Raw genomic sequence first — 18,845 nt, 5'->3', positions numbered from 1 at the left:
TGACCTTGTGATCCACCTGCCTCAGCCTCCCAAAGTGCTGGGATTACAGGCATGAGTCACCACACCCAGCCACATTTCTTCTTTCTTCATAAATTTTTTCTGGGCCGGGAACAGTGGCTCACACCTATAATCCCAACACTTTGGGAGGCCAAAGCAGGAAGACTTCTTGAAGCTAGGCATTCAAGACCAGCCTGGGCAAGAAAGTAAGACCCTGACCCTGTCTCAGCAAAAAATAAAAAAATAAAAATTAGCCAGATGTGGTGGCACGCACCTGTAGTCCCAGCTACTCAGGAGGCTGAAATGAGAGGATCTCTTGAGCCCAGAAGGTAGAGGCTGCAGTGAGCTACAATCACGCCACTGCACTGCAGCCTGGGCAACACAGTAAGATCTTGCCTTTAAAAACTAAACAAATAAATCAACTTTTTTAAAAAACAATTTTTTCCCTTAACGGTATTTTCTAGCACCTAATATTAAATACACATGGTGGTTATTTCATGTTTTCTAGGAAACAAGTAACTAACATAAAAACAAAAAATAAATAAAATACACATGGTGTGTGTTTGATAAACAATGGAATATTTTACCTCTTTCATCACTTAAGCTTTGCATATATTAACTCATTTAACTCTTATAACAATTTTATGAGGTAGGTATTACTACTATCTCCATTTTGTATTGAGGAAGCTGAGGCCCAGGGAGGTTAAGTAACTTCCTCATTAATATAAAGCCTCTATGTGGTAGAGCTCAGATTTAAACCCAGGCAGTCTTGGATTCTGCATCTGTGCTCTTAGCAATCATGCCACACTGCCTCTCAAACCCAGGCTAAACTTTTGCTTAACTGAGAAATCTTTCCACTGAAAACATGGTTAATAATTAGTTTCATTATATTCAAGTAAACACCAAATTAGTACATAGCTTCCATACCAATTGTAATAATCTCTAAATTCTTCATCTGTTTATCATTCATAACACAGTAATACATTCTTCCTATTTTCACAAACCATTTCTTATATAAATTTCCTAAACTTTACATTTCCTTTCACTTTAAATAGCTCAGTAACTTTCTAATTTTTTCATTCACCTGAAGTTACCGGGTTACTTTCTTCACTGTCTCATTCTTTTCTTTTTTAAGACAGTGGCTCCCTCTGTAGCCCAGGCTGGAGTGTGGTGGTGTGATACTGGCTCGTTGCAACCTCTGCTTCCCGGGTTCAAGCGACTCTAGTGCCTCAGCCTTCCAAGTAGCTGGGACTACAGGTGCACGCCACCATGCCCCACTACTTGTTGTATTTTGAGTAGAGACAGGCTTTCGCCATGTTGGCCAGGCTGGTCTTGAACTCCTGGCTTCATGTGATCTGCCCGGCTTGGCCTCCCAAAGTGCAGGACTACAGGTATGAGCCACGGCACCTAGCCCCAAAATATTGTTTCATTCTATTAAGCATGTAATATACAACTTACCAAATTTTGTAACTAAGCTTTCCTCTTTCCTTCTTCTAAAAACCATCAATGTTTCAACTTCCCCTTAAATTCTTTTTTATTTTATTATTTTTTTTTTGAGGCAGGGTGTCACTGTCACCCAGGCTGGAGTGCAGTGGCACCATCACGGCTCACTGCAGCCTCGACCTCCCCAGGATCAGGTGATCCTCCCACCTCAGCCTCCGGAATAGCTGAGAGTGTAGGCATGCGCCACCATGGCCAACTAATTTTTTTTTTTGGTATTTTTTGTATAGGTGGGGTTTCACCATATTGCCCAGGCTGGTCTCGAACTCCTGGGCTCAAGCTATCCGCCTGTCTCCACCTCCCAAAGTGCCAAAATGCAAGGATTACAGGCATGAGCCACCACACCAGACCTAAATACTTTCTTTTACTGAATGTTAAAACAGTATCAAAGTCAAAAATTAGAACCACTTATTCTGAGTGAAGCCAATAAGCACTTCACCTTTGAAGGAGCTCTAAGTAGAACACGAAAGAAAGTTATCAATATTTTATCTGCTAACATTTACACGGCAACCTACTTAAAAAGTTATATGGGTGCTTCCACTTCTGGAAAGTATTGTCTTATCTAAGAAGTCCAGATTTTCTCTTTGCCCTTCTAGAAAACACATACTATCAAGTGTCATCAAATATTTTTCTTATGTTTTATACCATTAAAATTTAATAATGGAGGTGACTGTGAAGGGAGAAAGAACAGAGAATACCCAAGCCTAGGTTTAATTTTTATAACTTTTTGAAGAAAAATATCAAGAAAATAGGAAAACAGAAGAGAATGAACATTATATTTTCTACATGAAATTAAAAGAAGACAGTAGTTTGAGACAGGTCACTCTGAAAACAAAGTGTCATACTTTTTTTTTTTTTTTTTTGAGATGGAGTCTCGCTCTGTTGCCCAGGCTGGAGTGCAGTGGCACAATCTCGGCTCACTACAAGTTCCACCTCCTGGGTTCACACCATTCTCCTGCCTCAGCCTCCTGAGTAGCTGGGACTACAGGTGCCCGCCACCACACCCGGCTACTTTTTGTATTTTTTTAGTAGAGACGTGGTTTCACCACATTAGCCAGGATGGTCTCGATCTCCTGACCTCGTGATCCACCTGCCTCGGCCTCCCAAAGTGCTGGGATTACAGGCGTGAGCCACCGTGCCTGGCCCCAAAGTGTCATACTTTTAATAAAAGTATATGGTATAAAAATAAAAGTATACGGTTAAAAAAAAAACAAACTTCAACTACCCAGACCTCAATTTGAAGCCCAAATGTTATATTACTAATAGTGATACCCTGCACAAATTAATTCTCTGAACCTCCATTTCCTCATCTGGAAATGAGCAGTAATACCATCTACCTTGAAGAATGGGTTATTAGAAGTAATAAGAATACAGCAGCTCAATCATTCCTTTTCTCCAACCATTTCTTACAGTCACCACACTAAGCAAACAGCAAGAACTGACTCACCTCAAGCCATAACATAAAATTTATCTAATGTATTAGACAGCGAGTTAAAGTATCAAATAATTCTCATTGTGATGACCCCACATAGACTGTTGTCTTAAAGTCTTTCTGCTGTATTCAGCTCTAAGATGTTTCTTGATGCGCAATTAAATTTACAATAAATTACCTGAAAATTTTCTCAGGCATGCCAAAAATCACAAGATCTATTTATATATTTTAGCAATCTAGTGAAAACATTCTTTACTTATCATGAACTGATGATACTTAAACTTCCTTCCAGAGGTCTCTACTCAGTTTAATTTGTGACAGCACTTGTATGTGAGACAGCAAACACTATACACTTTAAGCAAAGAAAAATACTATAGAAGACTTCATTTTTTACAGAGTTTAAAAGAAAGCTCATTCTGATGTTCAGAAATACAGTGGCTCGGGAGTGGTGGCTCATAACTGTAATTCCAGCTCTTCGGGAAGCCGAGGCAGAAGGATCACTTGAGCCCAGGAGTTCAAGACCAGCCTGGGCAACATGGCGAAACCCCGTCTCTACAAAAAATACAAAAGCTACTCAGTTGTGGTGGCATGTGCCTGTAGTCCCAGCTACTCGGGAGGCTGAGGAGGGAGGATCACTTGAGTCCACGAGGTGGACATTGCAGTGAGTCAAGATCATGCCACTGTGACCCTGTCTCCCAAAAAAAAAAAAAAGAAAAAAAAATACAGTTACTAAACAGTTTTGTTTTTGTTTTGAGACAGTCTTGCTCTGTCACCCAGGCTAGATTGCAGTGGTACAGTCTTGGATCACTGCAACCTCCATCTCTTGGGTTCAAGCAATTCTCCTGACTCAGCTCCCAAGTGGCTGGGATTACAGGCATGTACCACCATGCCTGGCTAATTTTTGTATTTTTAGTAGAGACGGGGTTTTGCCATGTTGGCCAGGCTGGTCTCGAACTCCTGACCTCAAGTAATCTGCCTGCCTCGGCCTCCCAAAATGCTGGGATTACAGGCATGAGCCACCACGCCCACTCCAGTTACTAAACAGTTTTATGTGTAATATCACTTAGACTCTATCCTAAGGAAATAATTGTAAATATGAGATGACATTTATCTGCTAGAATATAAGTTCCATCCGGGCACAGTGGCTCACACCTGTAATCCCAGCAGTTTGGGAGGCCGAGGTGGGCAGATCACGAGGTCAGGAGTTCAAGACCAGCCTGGCCAACATGGTGAAACCCCATTCTCTACTAAAAATACAAAAATTAGGCTGGGCAAGGTGGCTCACACCTATAATCCCAGCACTTTGGGAGGCAAGGTGGGTGGATCACCTGAGGTCCAGGAGGTCGAGACCAGCCTTACCAACAAGGTGAAACCCCATTTCTACTAAAAATACAAAAATTAGCCGGGCATGGTGGCAGGTGCCTGTAGTCCTAGCTACTCAGGAGGCTGAGACAGCAGAATTGCTTGAACCCGGGAGGCGGAGGTTGCAATGAGCCGAGATCACGCCACTGCACTCCAGTCCGGGGACAAAGCAAGACTGTCTCCAAAAAAAAAGAAAGAATGTAAGCTCCATGAGAGCAGAGATTTTTTTCTATTTATTCATTATCATATCCTCAGTGCCTAGAACAATGACAATCACTTATTTACTGAATGGAAATAAAAAGATCCATAGTGTTACAACAGTAAAAAACAGAAAACACTTATGATACATTATGCATTCATTACAATGATGATGAAAATTTATGATTACATAAAAGTGCTTACACTCATTTATTTAAAAAACATTAACTTAGTGGCCGGGAGCAGCTTATGCCTGTAATCCCAGCGCTTTGGGAGGTCGAGGCGGGCAGATCACTTGAGGCCAGGAGTTCAAGACCAGCATGGCCAACTTGGTGAAACCCCATCTCCACAAAAAAATACAAAAATTAGTCAGGCATGGTGTTGCGCACCTGTAATCCCAGCTACTCAGGTGGCAAGATTCTGTCTCAAAAAAAATGACTAAGTCACTAACTTAGGCATTAAGAAGACTGGGTTCTAATGCCAGCTCTGTCACTAATTTGACCTGTACCTTGGGGTAAAGGACAACCTATTTGGGCTCCAGCACCCTCGTATGTATTATTTCCTCCCCATTTCCTGGCCTTGGCTGGTCTTAATGAGACTGGCTTTGGGTAGACATTACAGCGAGTACATGCCTGAGTTACCTCAGAAAGCAAAGACTAACACAAACAGCAGAGAAAAAGGGGATGCAACCTGGAGCAGATCAAATGCTGCATCCCACTGGACTAGGAGATCCTCAGTGACATGCTCTTCAAGCCACACTGACTCAGAATCATCCATTTTTAACTCTAGGACCTCAAAGCATCCTTGAACCACTTTACAATAAACAGCAAGTAATTTAGGTCATCTGAGTCAAGAGAACAATGCCATCCAGGGTATACCAAAATATCAAGCCCTACTGTCAAAAGGACCAGAAAATAAAGTACAGGTGGAGAGGAAGTGATTTCACCCGCTGGAAATAGAAAAAGTAGATCTGTGTGTCAGCCAACAACTATCACACAATGGAACAGGATGCTTACCTCTCTGCTGGAGGAAAAGAAGCTATTCTCAAGTCCTTAGAATAAAAACTATTGTAATCTTACTATATCTATTTTATGTCATCTGAGAGCAATCCATGAGGACAATGCTTCCTCTTTCAGAGAATCTTCCAACTGAAAATCTCAAAGAATTCCCAAGCACCACTTGCCCTTCAACACCTACCTACACCTCACTTCTCTGCCCCACACTCACAAACTTTATTAGCATCCACAATTAAAGAACCATGAGGCCAGGCGCGGTAGCTCATGTCTGTAATCGCAGCACTCTGGGAGGCCAAGGTAGAAGAATCACTTGAGCCCAGAGGGTTGAGACCAGCCTGGGCAACATAGTGAGACCTTGTCTGTACAAAAAAAAAAAAATTCTTGGCCAGGCACAGTGGCTCACACATGCAATCCCAGCACTTTCAGAGCCCAAGGCAGGCGGATCACAAGCTCAAGAGATCAAGACCATTCTGGCCAACATGGTGAAACCCCGTCTCTACTAAAAATACAAAAATTAGCTGGGCATGGTGGCACACACCTGTTGTCCCAGCTACTCAGGAGGCTGAGGTAGGAAAATCACTTGAACCCTGGAGGTGGAGGTTGCAGTGAGCCAAGATCATGCCGCTGTACTCCAGAGCCTGGTGACAGAGCAAGACTCCGTCTCAAAAAAAAAACAAAACTTTTTTAAAAATTAGCTGGGTGTGGTGGCACACGCCTGTGTCCCAGAGGCTGTGGTAGGAGGGTTGCTTAAGCCTGGGAAGTCAAGGCTGCAGTGAGCTATGACTGTCCCACTGCATTCCAGCCTGGGCAACAGGGTAAGACCCTGTCTTAAAACAAATAAATAAAAAACAAAATAAAATAAAACTCTGCTCTGCCACTTCCTAGCTGAGTTACTTTGGGAAAGTTATTGAATCTCTCCGTGCCTCCATTTTCTCACAATTATAAAACAGGGATAATACCTGTTACATAGGATTGTGATAAAGATTAAATTCATCTAGAATGCCTGGGTAAATACTTAGCATAAAATAGATCTCCAAAAATGTAAGGCCAATTTCTACCGAGGCCTATTCCTTACAAAGAAAACTGAAGACACATAGGAATTCTCATTCCTTGTAGTGATCTAAATTACCAAACCATGCAACATCTTAATATAAAAGAAATCTCAAGGAAGGAAATGAAGTTACTGCCTCATGGTTTTACTGACAAGCAGTTTTTAAATTGCAGGTTCACAGAGGGATTTGGGGGACCCATTAATCCCCTGAAATTATACCTGATTTTGAGGCAGCGTGCTACTTCTGTAAATGACTTCACTGAATTTCCACTAGCTCCAACCCTATTTCTCTATTCTCCTTTACAGCAAATATCCTCAAAAAGGTGCTATACTCACTCTCTCAAATTCTCCTTTCATTCTCTCTTAAACCCACTCCAATAAGAATGATGAAACAAACCCTGCCCTGAAACTAATCTTGCCAAGATCATCTGTCCACATTGCTAAATCCAATGATCAGTTCTCAGTCCTAAGCTGATTTTTAGCAGATTTTTGACACACTTCATCTACCCCTCCTGCTTGAATACGTTTTTCTCATCTGGCTTCCAGGATGCCATATAATATAGTCTATGATTTCTTGGTTTTCCTCCTTTTTTGCTGATCTCTTATCAGCTTTTGTTGCTGACTGTTGTCTCAGACTTTTTAACGTCCCTGGACTTCGTCCTTGAACTTTTTCTCTTCTCTTCCCTATACTCCACTGGTAATCTCCTCTGGTTTCCCAGCTTTACTTACACTTGCCACACACTCACAACTAGGTATCTCCAACTCAGGTTTCTCACATGAATTCCAGACTCTTACACCATCTTAAAACTGTCTACTTGGCATCTCCACTTGAGTATCTAATACTACTTTAACCTTGGTGTGTCCAAAGTAAGCTCAAGAGGCCAGGTGCGGTGGCTCACACCTGTAATCCCAGCACTTTGGGAGGCCGAGGTGGGCAGATCACTTGAGGTCAGGAATTCGAGACCAGCCTGGCCAAAATGGTGAAATCCTGTCTCTACTAAAAACACAAAAATTAGCTGGATGTGGTAGCAGGCACCTGTAGTCTCAGCTACTCAGGAGGCCGAGGCAGGAGAATCACTTGAACCCGGGAGGTGGAGGGTGAAGTGAGCCAAGATTGCGCCACTACACTCCAGCCTGGGAGACACAGTGAGACTCCATCTTAAAAAACAAACAAATAATCTGCTCTAAACACAGCCTTCCCATGTCAGCTCCTGACAACCCCATCCTTTGAGCTGCACAGTCCCAAACCTTGGAATCATCCTTGACTCCTTTCTTTCAACCCCTACCCTACAGTGAAATTCATCAGAGACCAGGCATGGTGGTTCATGCCTATAATTCCAACACTTGGGGAGGGCGAGACAAGAGGATCATGTGAGCCCAGGAGTTCAAGACCAGCCTGGGCAACATAGTGAGACCCCATTTCTACAGAAAGTTTTTAAAATTAGCTAAGCATGGTGGCACATGCCTATATTCCCATCTACTTGGGAGGCTGAGGTAGAAGGATCACCTGAGCCAGGGAGGTCAAGGCTGCAGTGAGCCGTGCTCACACCACTGCACTGCAGCCTGGGCAACAGAGTGAGATTCTCACTAAAAAAATTAAAAAACTCATCAGAAAATACTGTCGCTCTATCTTCAAAATACATCCAGAAGTCATATACTTTTCACAAGTCTACTAGCAAATCGATGAAGCACCACCATTTCTCACATGAATTATTATCATAATAGCCTCCCACCTATCTCATTATTTCTAGCCTGTTGTCCCAGTCTACTGTCCACAAAGGAGTCTTCTGTCCTTTTAAAATGCAAATAATGCACTACGGGAGGCCGAAGTGGGAGGACTGTTTGAACTCAGGAGTTTGAGACCAGCATGGGCAACCTAAGGAGAGCTGTCTCTACTAAACAGAAATTAAATTTTTTTTAAAAAAGAAGAGAAAATGCAAATCACATCATGTCACTTCTTTGCTCAAAACCATCCAGTGCCTTCCCCATTTCAATTTAAGCCAAAGTCCTTAAAAGGGCCCCAAGAAGCACCTTTACTTTCCCCCACCCCCTTACTGGTGAACATCTACCTCAGAAGTCACAACAGACATCGTAGACTGAATGGGTGGTCCCCAGAAAGATATGTCCAAGTCCTAATCCACAGTTCCTGGGGACTGCCACCAAAGATTGCCAGCAGCCACCAGAAGCAAGGAGGAAGTATGGAATGGGCTGTCCCTAAGAGCCCCCAGAAGGAACTAACCCTGCCAACCGACACCTTGATTTCAGACTTCTGGCCTCCACAACTGTGGCACAATAAATGTCTGTTGTGTTAAGCCACCAAGCATGTGCTTGTAATGGCAGCCCCAGGAAACTGACACACCACTCTACCCCCTGCTCATTCTGCTCCCACCACGCTGTCTTCCTTGTGCCCACTTCAGGACCTTTCCACTGACTATTCTCCTCTGTCTGGGAAGCTCATGCTGCAGAACTTCACATGGCAAACTCCCACACATTTTAGCCTTTTGCTCAAACATCATCCTCTCCATGAGGCCTATCCTGACTCCCCTATTTAAATTGCAACAACCACCATCTTTCCACTTCTTTCAAACTCCCTTACAGTATCTATTTTTTTCCACAGCATTTATCATACTCTAATATACTACATAACATTCTTGTTTATTACCCATTGGATTCCATAGAATATAAGCTCCACAGAGGCAGGGTTTTTAGGTTTGCTTGGGGTTTTTTTTCTCTTTTGTTCACTGGTATATCCTAAACATCTATAAACTATGCCTGGCAGATAGTAGCTATTCAATAAATACATGCTGAATAAATCTGTTGAACAAACGTGTATATGTATATGTCTTTTTCTGGAAACAGAATTCACAGTTTTTATCAGATTAATGACGTGATCTGCTACCCAAAAAAGGTTTCCAAATCTTTGTTCTCAAGCTTTAAGTGGTTAAGGAAAAGGGAATTCTATCCTAAAAGACCCCAACTCTAAAAAAAGCAAACAAAACCCCAAAAACACTCATACTATGACTTCGTATCTTACAAATGGCAGACACAAGTTTAAATTTCATACTCCCAAAACCAAATTTTGCTAAAGAAAAAAAGACAGTCCACTACAATTTAATGGCTTGAGAAGTACCTTCACCCACTTTTCACAGAACCTTGCACACTAAAAGGTGTACCCAGGATGAGCTTATGTCTCTACTGCTTAAGCAACAAAGGGTGGCCAGCAGTGTGAAGCATTCACATAAGCAAATCAAAGTTCCACACAGCTCAAGAACATGATCCAATGCTCCACCTAGGTAAAATCCTATCCAAAGTAGGGGAGTAGAACCAAAGCAAATCATAACCTGTCTAGCATCTATCCTTACTATGGAATAAACAGATATTTACTCAAAATACAACACTGTTTTAAAGACCTTGAGAAACCATAGAAGAGATGTCATTTACACGCCCCCTCAGTATGAACCATAAAGCATAACAATGAAAGGCAGTCAAGCATAGGAAAACCTGTTAATGGATTTTGATAACAGCAGAAAGGCACCCACTACATTCCTTATTATTGCTGCAACATATTTCACAGTTACTACTAAACAGGTCTAGGCTAATACAATCACACCAAACACCAGAATTCAGCATATTACTTATCCAAGCATACATTCTTCAGACATATCTTTTATATTAAATCAATGACCATTACAGAAGAAAATATGCACATCTGCTGTTCCATCTTTCTTGTTCCATCAGCAAGTAGATTCACAATGCAACCAAGTCCTAGTCTTTACCTTTCCTGGTTCCATTCTCCAACAGAGGAATTTCAAGGATACAGAATCTATGACATACTTTGAAGAGAAAGGCATTTTAAACTCTAATTAACTCATAATTTGCCTTGAGCTGCTTTTTTTTGAGACGAAGTCTCACTCTTGTCCCCAGGCTGGAGTGTGATGGTGCAATCTTGGCTCACTGCAACCTCCGCCTCCCGGGTTCAAGCAATTCTCCTGCCTCAGCCTCCTGAGTAGCTGAGACTACAGGTGCCAACCACCACGCCCAGCTAATTTTTGTATTTTTAGTAGCAACGGGGTTTCACCATGTTAGCCAAGCTGGTCTCGAATTCCTGACCTCAAGTGATCTGCCCACCTCGGCCTCCCAAAGTGCTGGGATTACAGGTATGAGCCATCGCGCTCGGCCTGCCTTGAGCTGTTTTTTTAAATACTGGTAAGACTTTCACATCTCAGAACACATCACTTTATCAAATTCCAAACCCAACCACTCTTCATCACCTCCACGACTACCACGCTAACCCAGGCCCACAGCACATCCCCTGCAGAGTCTGGCCACACTCCTCATCAGTCTGCCTGCTTCCACTCTGACTGGCAGCAGTCTAACTTTCTTTTTTTTCAACTTGAGAGCAGCTACTGTTTATTTAAACTGATCAGACTAGAAAAATAATTGTGGTAAACATCTCGGTTCATTCTTCTAAGAAGCCTGTGGATCTGGTCCTCCCTGTTGCCAGCATCTCCACCTTCTACAAAATGGGTGGTTTTTCTTCATTCTATCTTGTGGAGAAAATAATTTGAAGGGCCACAGGAAGTTACTTGCTTCTTTAAAGCGTTTTCCAACAGTATAGATGTCATGAATCAGATCCTCCATACAGATGATGCCATATTTACCAAGAGATAGAGCAATCAAAGCGTTATCTGTCAAAGCAATCTGTTTATTCATCTTGCCATAACCACGCTTGTAGATTAGTTCATTTACTGACTTCAGATTTGGGTTCCCCCATGTAATATATGGCTCTACAATCCTCAGCGTGTTAGCTGAAGCCTTGTTGAGCTTCACAAAGGTTCCACTGAAGATTTGATAAAGGCGAAGAAGCTGCAACACCTTTCAGACCTCTGGGCTCACACCATTGATACCTCTGGTCCTGATGACAAAGGCCAATTTGGGTTCTGCAGGTACACAGAAGTTGCCAGCTTTTCTTGCCATCCTTGCCATTCGAATTTCAGTTCTGTACATCTGCCTATATTCCTTGTGATAGCGCTTTGCTTTTTCATAAATAAGCTTCCTCCTTGCCTTTCAAAGCATGTTTTGGGCAAACTTCTTTCTCAGGAGCTTGATCTTCAGCTCTGTGAAATTCCTTTGCTTTTTCTTAAGGGTTTCTGGCACAACGGGAACCTTCTTCTCTTCAACACCCTCCACGGTTCCAGCTGGTAAAGATCGCAGTCTAACTTTCACACAGCAGCCAAAGTGATCTTTATAAGACAGAGATCAGATTCTGTCACACACACCTGATGAAAACCTTCCAGTGGCATTATACTTGGAATGAAAGCCAGAGGTCTTAGCATGGTCCACAGGGAACTTTATGACCTGGCTCCTGCCCCTCTTTCCTGGTATCACCTCCTACTGTTCTCCCAGAGTTTTTCCACTGTTCCTTGACCAAACCAACAGGCTTCCACCTCGGGACTTTTGCACCTGATGTTCCCTCTGCCTGGAAAGCTCTATTCCTATACCTCCGCATGGCTCCTTAGCCTGTTCAAGGCCTTGTCCAAATGTCACCTCTTCAGAGAAGCCATCCCTAAATAACCTACTTAAAATGGTACCATCCGTACACCCTGTCAGTGTCTCTCTCTTTGTCTGAGTATCATGGTTGCCTCATTTTATAATTTGTTTAATCTGAGTCAGAACTGAAGCATTTATTTCCCTATAAAATGAAATCTGGGCAGAACAAATGCTATTTTATAGACCACTCATTTTGAAGTTAAACACAATATATAAACAAACATACACACCTTTAAAAAAAACCCTTCTTTGGCCAGGCACAGTGGCTCACACCTGTAATCCCAGCACTTTGGGGGAGGCCAAGGCAGGCGGATCACCTGAGGTCAGGAGTTCCAGACCACCCTGGCCAACATGGTGAAACCTCATCTCTACTAAAATTACAAAAATTAGCCAGGCGTGGTGGTGGGTGCCTGTAATCCCAGCTACTTGGGAGGCTGAGGCAGGAGAATGGCTTGAATACTGGTAGCAGAGGTTGCAGTGAGCCGAGATCATGACCCTGCACTTCAGCCAGGGCAACAGAGGAAGACTCTGCCTCAAAAAAAAAAAAAAAAAAAAAAATGTGCTTTGGTGTATGGTTTTCCTTTATCGTTCTTAATTTAAAAGTATTGCCAGCCTGGGCAACATGGCAAAACCCCATCTCTACAAAAAATACAAAAATTAGCCAGGCATAGTGGCGCACACCTGTAGTCCCAGCTACTTGGGAGGCTGGGGTGGGAGGACGGCTTGAGCCCGGGAGGTCAAGGCTGCAGTTAGCCATGATGGTGCCACTGCACTCCAGCCTGGGTGACAGAGTAAGACCCTGTCTCAAAAAAATAAAAGCATTAAAAAGAAGTGCTGTATGTACAAGAAGTTTATGGTTGTAGTACTAGATAGAGTACAAAAAAGAAAAATGGAAATAAGCCAAGTGCCCAATAATAGGAAAATACTTAAGGAATATACATGTGAAAAAAACATAATACAACCATGTTATGTTACTGTGTTATAATAACATCATAACGTTATAATAATATAGTAATTTTTAATATATGTTAATAATGACTACATAGAAGCACAAAGGTGTTTATCAAGGAGTTTTTTTTTTTGTTTTTTTTTTTTTTTTTTGAGACGGAGTCTTCCTCTTGTTGCCCAGGCTGGAGCGCAGTGGCGCGATCTCAGCTCACTGCAACCACCTCCTCCCAAGTTCAAGCGATTCTCCTGCCTTAGCCTCCTCAGCAGCTGGGATTACAGATGTGTGCCACCACACCCAGCTAATTTCTGTATTTTTAGTAGAGATGGGATTTCACCATGTTGGCCAGGCTGGTCTCGAACTCCTGACCTCATTATCTGCCTGCCTCGGCCTCCCAAAGTGCTGGGATTACAGGCGTGAGCCACTGCGCCCAGCCAGTGTTTTGTTTTTTTTTTAAGAAGCTGTAATGATAGTAACAAAGAAGTCCAACCTTTATATTGCACAAATATTTACTAACCATGTAGCATCTATGTGCCTGACCAGCCCTGACAGATGAGGATTCAGGAGCAAACAAGACTCGTCCCTGTGCTTTCAGAGCGCACAGGGTAGCAAAGCCACTGACAAGTACAGATGGGATTACAGTGAGGCATAAGAGATGGCTCGGGGGAGTACAGGGGCCAGGCAGAGCACCCTGGGCACAGCCCTGAGGCTTTCCAAATGAAATGATCCCGAAACTCAGACCTGAAGAATAAACAGGAGCTAAGAAGCAAAGGAGGGGGAGATAAACAGGTATGAATCAGTGGGTGCTCAGGTTGAGAGGCAAGAGAAGACATGAAACAGAATATGTGAACTATTATTTTTTAAAAAACTAAAATAACTTCTATATTTGATGGTAGAATTTTCGGTAAAATTTATCTTGTATAAAATATGATACTAGGCTGGGCACAGTGGCTCACACCTGTAATCCCAGCATTTGGGGAAGCCGATGGGGGAGGGTTGCTTGATCCCAGGAGTTCGAGACCAGCCTGGGAAACACAGCAAGACCTCCTCTCTACCAAAAAAAAAATATATATATATATATGTATATATATATATGTACATATATATATATGTACATATATATATACGTGTATATATATATATATACATATATATATATATATGAGAGATACTAAATGAAAGCCAAATACTTTACCAACCACTCTGGCTTCTCAAAGCTTATCTGTCCTGTGGCTACTACCTCTCTTTCTTCAGCCTAACCTACTATCCGACCAAACACGAGCAGTGGCAGCAAGCAATTTTAACACGTCACACAGATGCACACATAACTCTTTATCAGGACTGACCAATACACTTCCCATCCCCACATTACAAATTTGGGGCCAAAATTACTCAGACAGAGATGTACTCTCCAGTCTCTGGCTGACGTGCTACCTTATTACCTCGCCCCAATTCCCTTCAGTTGCCAACAGACACTCCGTGCCTAGCATTCCAAGCCTGTCTTCTTTGGTCTACCTAACTTATCTGGCACTATTCCTCCCCACAAATTCTGTACTTCAACCAGGTTCTCTTTACTGAACGCTGCGCATACCATATGCATTCCTGCCTCAGGCCGACCCCTGCCTGGACTGTCCTAACCTGCTCTCCCAGTCTGCTATTCAAACAGCACCCATTCTTCGATGGCCCACTCAGCTTTTCAATGGATCTTTGGTCAACTTATTTAATCCACACCAATCTCTAACCTGAAACTGAACTAAATTTGTTATGCTAAATAGTAAGTACTTGGTTAAATTCCGCTTTTGTTCTAGAAATCTCTAAATGTTGTATTCTTGCAAGGCTTCCCTCCTAAATTCTGAGGCCAAAGATAGTAACTTTTATTTCTTTTGTATCCCACTAACAGCAACATTAAACTTGGAAAACACACCTCCCACACCTGTTGGCTAGCTGACAGATCCTGGATGGAAAGATGAGCCAGAGAGCATTCAGTGCCAGTTGCTTTTCTCTGGAACTGCGGGTTCAAGCACCAAGATTAGGACTAGACTTATGTGCTCCTTTGGGACAGGAAATGGCATATGTACTGAAATGCGAGATAGTTAAAGGACACCCCCCCAAAAAAAAATTAAACATGAGGAAAAACATGTGTTCCTAATGTGGGCAAACCCCACCATATTACAAGTCTCCCCAGTACCTTCTATACTATGTAGCTAATAATACAAATAAATAATAAATCTAATCTATTTGATAAATGAATAGATTTAATACCACTAAGAGAAATATGAAGGTAATAGGTATAACCAACAGCCTAGAGTTTAATAAAGCTCCAAGGTAATCCCTGTGTCAATTTAAAAGATGCTAATGAATTATTTTTACAGTTTTTCAAATCCTTCATATAGAAATAAACTAAGTCATTTTCTAGGAAGAAAAAAGGTCAGGCTTTACTTACAGCGTCTTGCTCTTGTTATCCAGGCTGCAGTGTAGTAGCACGATCTCAGATCACTGCAATCTCCACCTCCCAGGTTCAAGCAATTCTCGTACCTCGGCCTCCCGAGTAGCTGGGATTATAGGCATGCACCACCATGCCCAGATAATTTTTTTGTATTTTTAATAGAGATGGGTTTTGGCCATGTTGGCCAGGCTGGTCTCAAATTACTGACCTCAAGTGATCCACCCACCTCAGCCTCCCAAAATGCTGGGATTACAGGCGTGAGCCACCGCACCCGGCCCAGGCTTTACTTCTTTAGGGAGACAGGGTGGCAGGGGTTTCATAATGAACTGAAAAACCAAATACTGTGTCCCTTTCATTTGGCAAGAACTCCTTTTCCAAAGAAGGGACTCAGAAAAAATGAAATTACTTATATAACGTCTGAGAGAATATTCTTAAAAGACAACAAAACATACAGAAAGGTATTTTGGATTCAGGAGAATACAACCTCTTCCAAAAAGAGATTTACTCTCTACTCCCTAGGAACTACTAATGACATGGAAAATCCCACTCAAGTTACATGAGGTCACACACCCACAATAAAGGTAGCTGCCTGAAGGTGGTCTACCAAGATAAACACCAACTTGTTAACTCCCTAAGTGCTATGCAAATGCCCAAGATAGTATATGCACACTTAATGACTCTGCGTTGTTGGAGCATCATGTTTCTACTATTACTACAGTTCTTTCAGTCTGTATTTTAGTGGGGTTTTTTTCATATCTGTTCCCCACTTTTCATCATGACCTCCAGGAGGGTAGGGACACATCTTACTCATCTTTATATCCCCAATGCCTAGCATTATATCTTGCAAGAGACACTAAAAAAATAAAATTCTGCCAAATGAATGGGCAAGCCCAAAATATCACTCAGATAATCCCTTATTAACAGCCAAATGCCCAGGGGAAGGGAGACTTAGATGACAGCACCTTCCTAGAAAATATGGCCTAAAATTACAGATCATTTCTACAACAAGTTACATTTCACTTACTAAGCAACTGGTCTATCTTTTCAGAATAAATTTTACTTTTCATGATCAGTGTAAGTATACGGGAAGCATGATTATTCTGAAATCTCTTCTTTTCAAACTAAACACATAGCTCCTGGACACCCACAGGAATCATAGGAGAAGAAGAGGGAGAGGCAGTAGACATTAGTTTCAAACCTATAACTCTTTAAGAGTCAAACAAAAGTAGAAAATACTAAGAAAAGAAAACTTGTCAGAAACCATTTAAAGACAAAGGACACCATCATCTCCCAGAATTTATCATCAACAGAACAGGTGAAGCTTAACAAAGATAAATTAGGCCGGGCATGATAGTTCACACCTGTAATCCTAATACTTTGGGAGGCCAAGGTGGGAGGATCGCTTGAGCCCAGGAGGTCAAGGCTGCAGTGAACTATGATTGCACCACTCCAGCCTGGGCAACAAAGCAAGACCCTGTCTCAAAAGAAGGAAAAAAAAAAGAAAACAAAACAAAAAGATAAAGTATAAGAGCGCCTTCTTCACTTAATGAAGCCCAAGTTATAAATTCTTATAACCCATTAAGTTTATAATTGAAAGAGTATCAAGCATATAGCTTTATCTATGCACATAAAAACAAACATAAGTTCAGTAATTCATACCAGAAACCAGGTAATCACAAGTCCAACAGTTTACCTTATCTTTGAAATACACTATGTAGTTGGCTAATTTCACAGTAATCAATTCTTACGGGATCCTCTTATAACAGCCACTCAAGGAGAAAATTTCAAATACTGACCTCTAATTCAATGTAATACAAATAAGAGGTCTTCCATCCAGAATTATATCAAATGGCCACAATTCCTTTCTCAGTAACACCATAAACAGGCTGAAGCTCTCCACAAATCTTCTCTGTAAGTGGATCCCACGGTGGTTGTGACCCGGTGCTGAGCGCACATACAGTTACTCCTAGACAATCACCTCCTAAAAGAAGACAGATGACTATCACTGTGACTAAATGAAACAACTTCAAAAATGCAGCTCTGCCAACTAGTTTCATTAGCATTTTCCAAACAAAACAGGTGTCACAGACAAGCTCAAAATAGTCAAACTCCTCTCTCTTTGGTGCTTTAGCAACATTCAATTCCCTAACACCTCCCCCAGATGCTGGATTCTTTTTAACAGTGTCTTACATCGGGTATGTTTCTCAATATTAGGAAGGTTTAAAGAAGCTGTGAGGATAGGATAGAGGAATATAAAGAAGCAGGAAGGCCGGGTGCAGTGGCTCACGCTTGTAATCCCAGAACTTTGGGAGGCCGAGGTGGGCGGATCACTTGAGGTCAGGAGTTCGAGACCAGCCTGGCCAACACGGTAAAACCCCGTTTCTACTACAAATACAAAAATTAGCTGGGCATGGTGGCGGGCGCCTGTAATCTCAGCTACTTTGGAGGCCGAGGCAGGAGAATTGCTAGAACCCAGGAGGCAGAGGTTGCAGTGAGCTGAGATCGCGCCACTGCACTCCAGCCTGGGAGACAGAATGAGACTCCATCTCCAAAAAAAAAAAAAAAAAAAGAAAGAAAGAAAGAAAGAAGGCTCTATTTTGATACTGGGAGCCTAAACTGAATGATTCTGGAGAAATTCACAGATGGGGCTGAGGCTCACCTTCATGACAGCTGTATCAAAGGCCTAAATTTCTAAGGCTCAGAAATCACTACAATAAGCCTATCAACAGCATGTGATACTCTCCAAGCATTTTGCAACCTTAACATTTCCATCCTTTACAGTACTTTGATATCCTCAAAAGATGTCTTGGATTTCAAAGCCAGTCCCACAACAACAAGGCTGGCAATCAGCATCCCAGAAAACTGCAAAGAGGTTAAGACCCAAGCAAAATGGACTTGGGGATGCAAGGAATTTGTCAGCACCTGTATTCTCCTAAGAAGTGGTAAAAATATGGCCGCTTCCTACAGGAAGAAACTATGCCAAATAACCAAACCAAAAGTGAGAAAACCTAAATTATATTAACTTCTCATGAGAAGAGGCACTTAACCAGATAACTCTGAGTCAGGACCGTTCAGAGGGCGGAAAGAAAGGACCCATATTAACTGTTCTAATTACAAGTTACTCTTTGACTCTTCAGATCTTATTTCCTTGATGATTAGACTGGAATAAACAATTTGAGGGCAGGTACGATAACACCTGTCATCCCAGCACTTTGGGAGGCCAAGACAGGTTGATCACTTGAGGCCAGGAGTCCAGACCAGCCTGGCCAACATGGCAAAACCTCATCTCTACTAAAAATACAAAAAAATTAGCCAAATGTGGTGGCGCGTGCCTGTAGTCCCACCTA

At 42.1% G+C, this 18,845-nt stretch overlaps 1 protein-coding gene and 1 pseudogene across 8 annotated transcripts in view; both read right to left on the bottom strand.

Annotated features, from left to right (window-relative positions):
* The window catches only part of RERE (arginine-glutamic acid dipeptide repeats), a 464,385-nt gene that overhangs the window by 420,786 nt on the left and 24,754 nt on the right, over positions 1-18,845 (bottom strand). For 2 of the 8 annotated variants that reach the window (XM_054662477.2, XM_063786720.1), the window contains one exon: positions 17,295-17,479. The exons of 5 other annotated variants lie outside the window; for them this stretch is intronic. The gene's annotated coding sequence lies outside the window, so the exon portion shown is untranslated. Of the gene's footprint in view, positions 1-15,495; positions 17,480-18,845 lie in introns of those variants that run through there. One more of the 8 variants, XM_054662488.2, reaches the window with a different exon arrangement.
* Positions 10,934-11,813, bottom strand: LOC129136446 (large ribosomal subunit protein uL30-like; annotated as a pseudogene).

This window comes from Pan troglodytes, chromosome 1 (genome assembly GCF_028858775.2).
Source record: "Pan troglodytes isolate AG18354 chromosome 1, NHGRI_mPanTro3-v2.0_pri, whole genome shotgun sequence".
Lineage (NCBI taxonomy): Eukaryota > Metazoa > Chordata > Mammalia > Primates > Hominidae > Pan > Pan troglodytes.
Note: the sequence above shows the minus strand (reverse complement) of the source record. Positions and strands in the feature narration are given on the sequence as shown.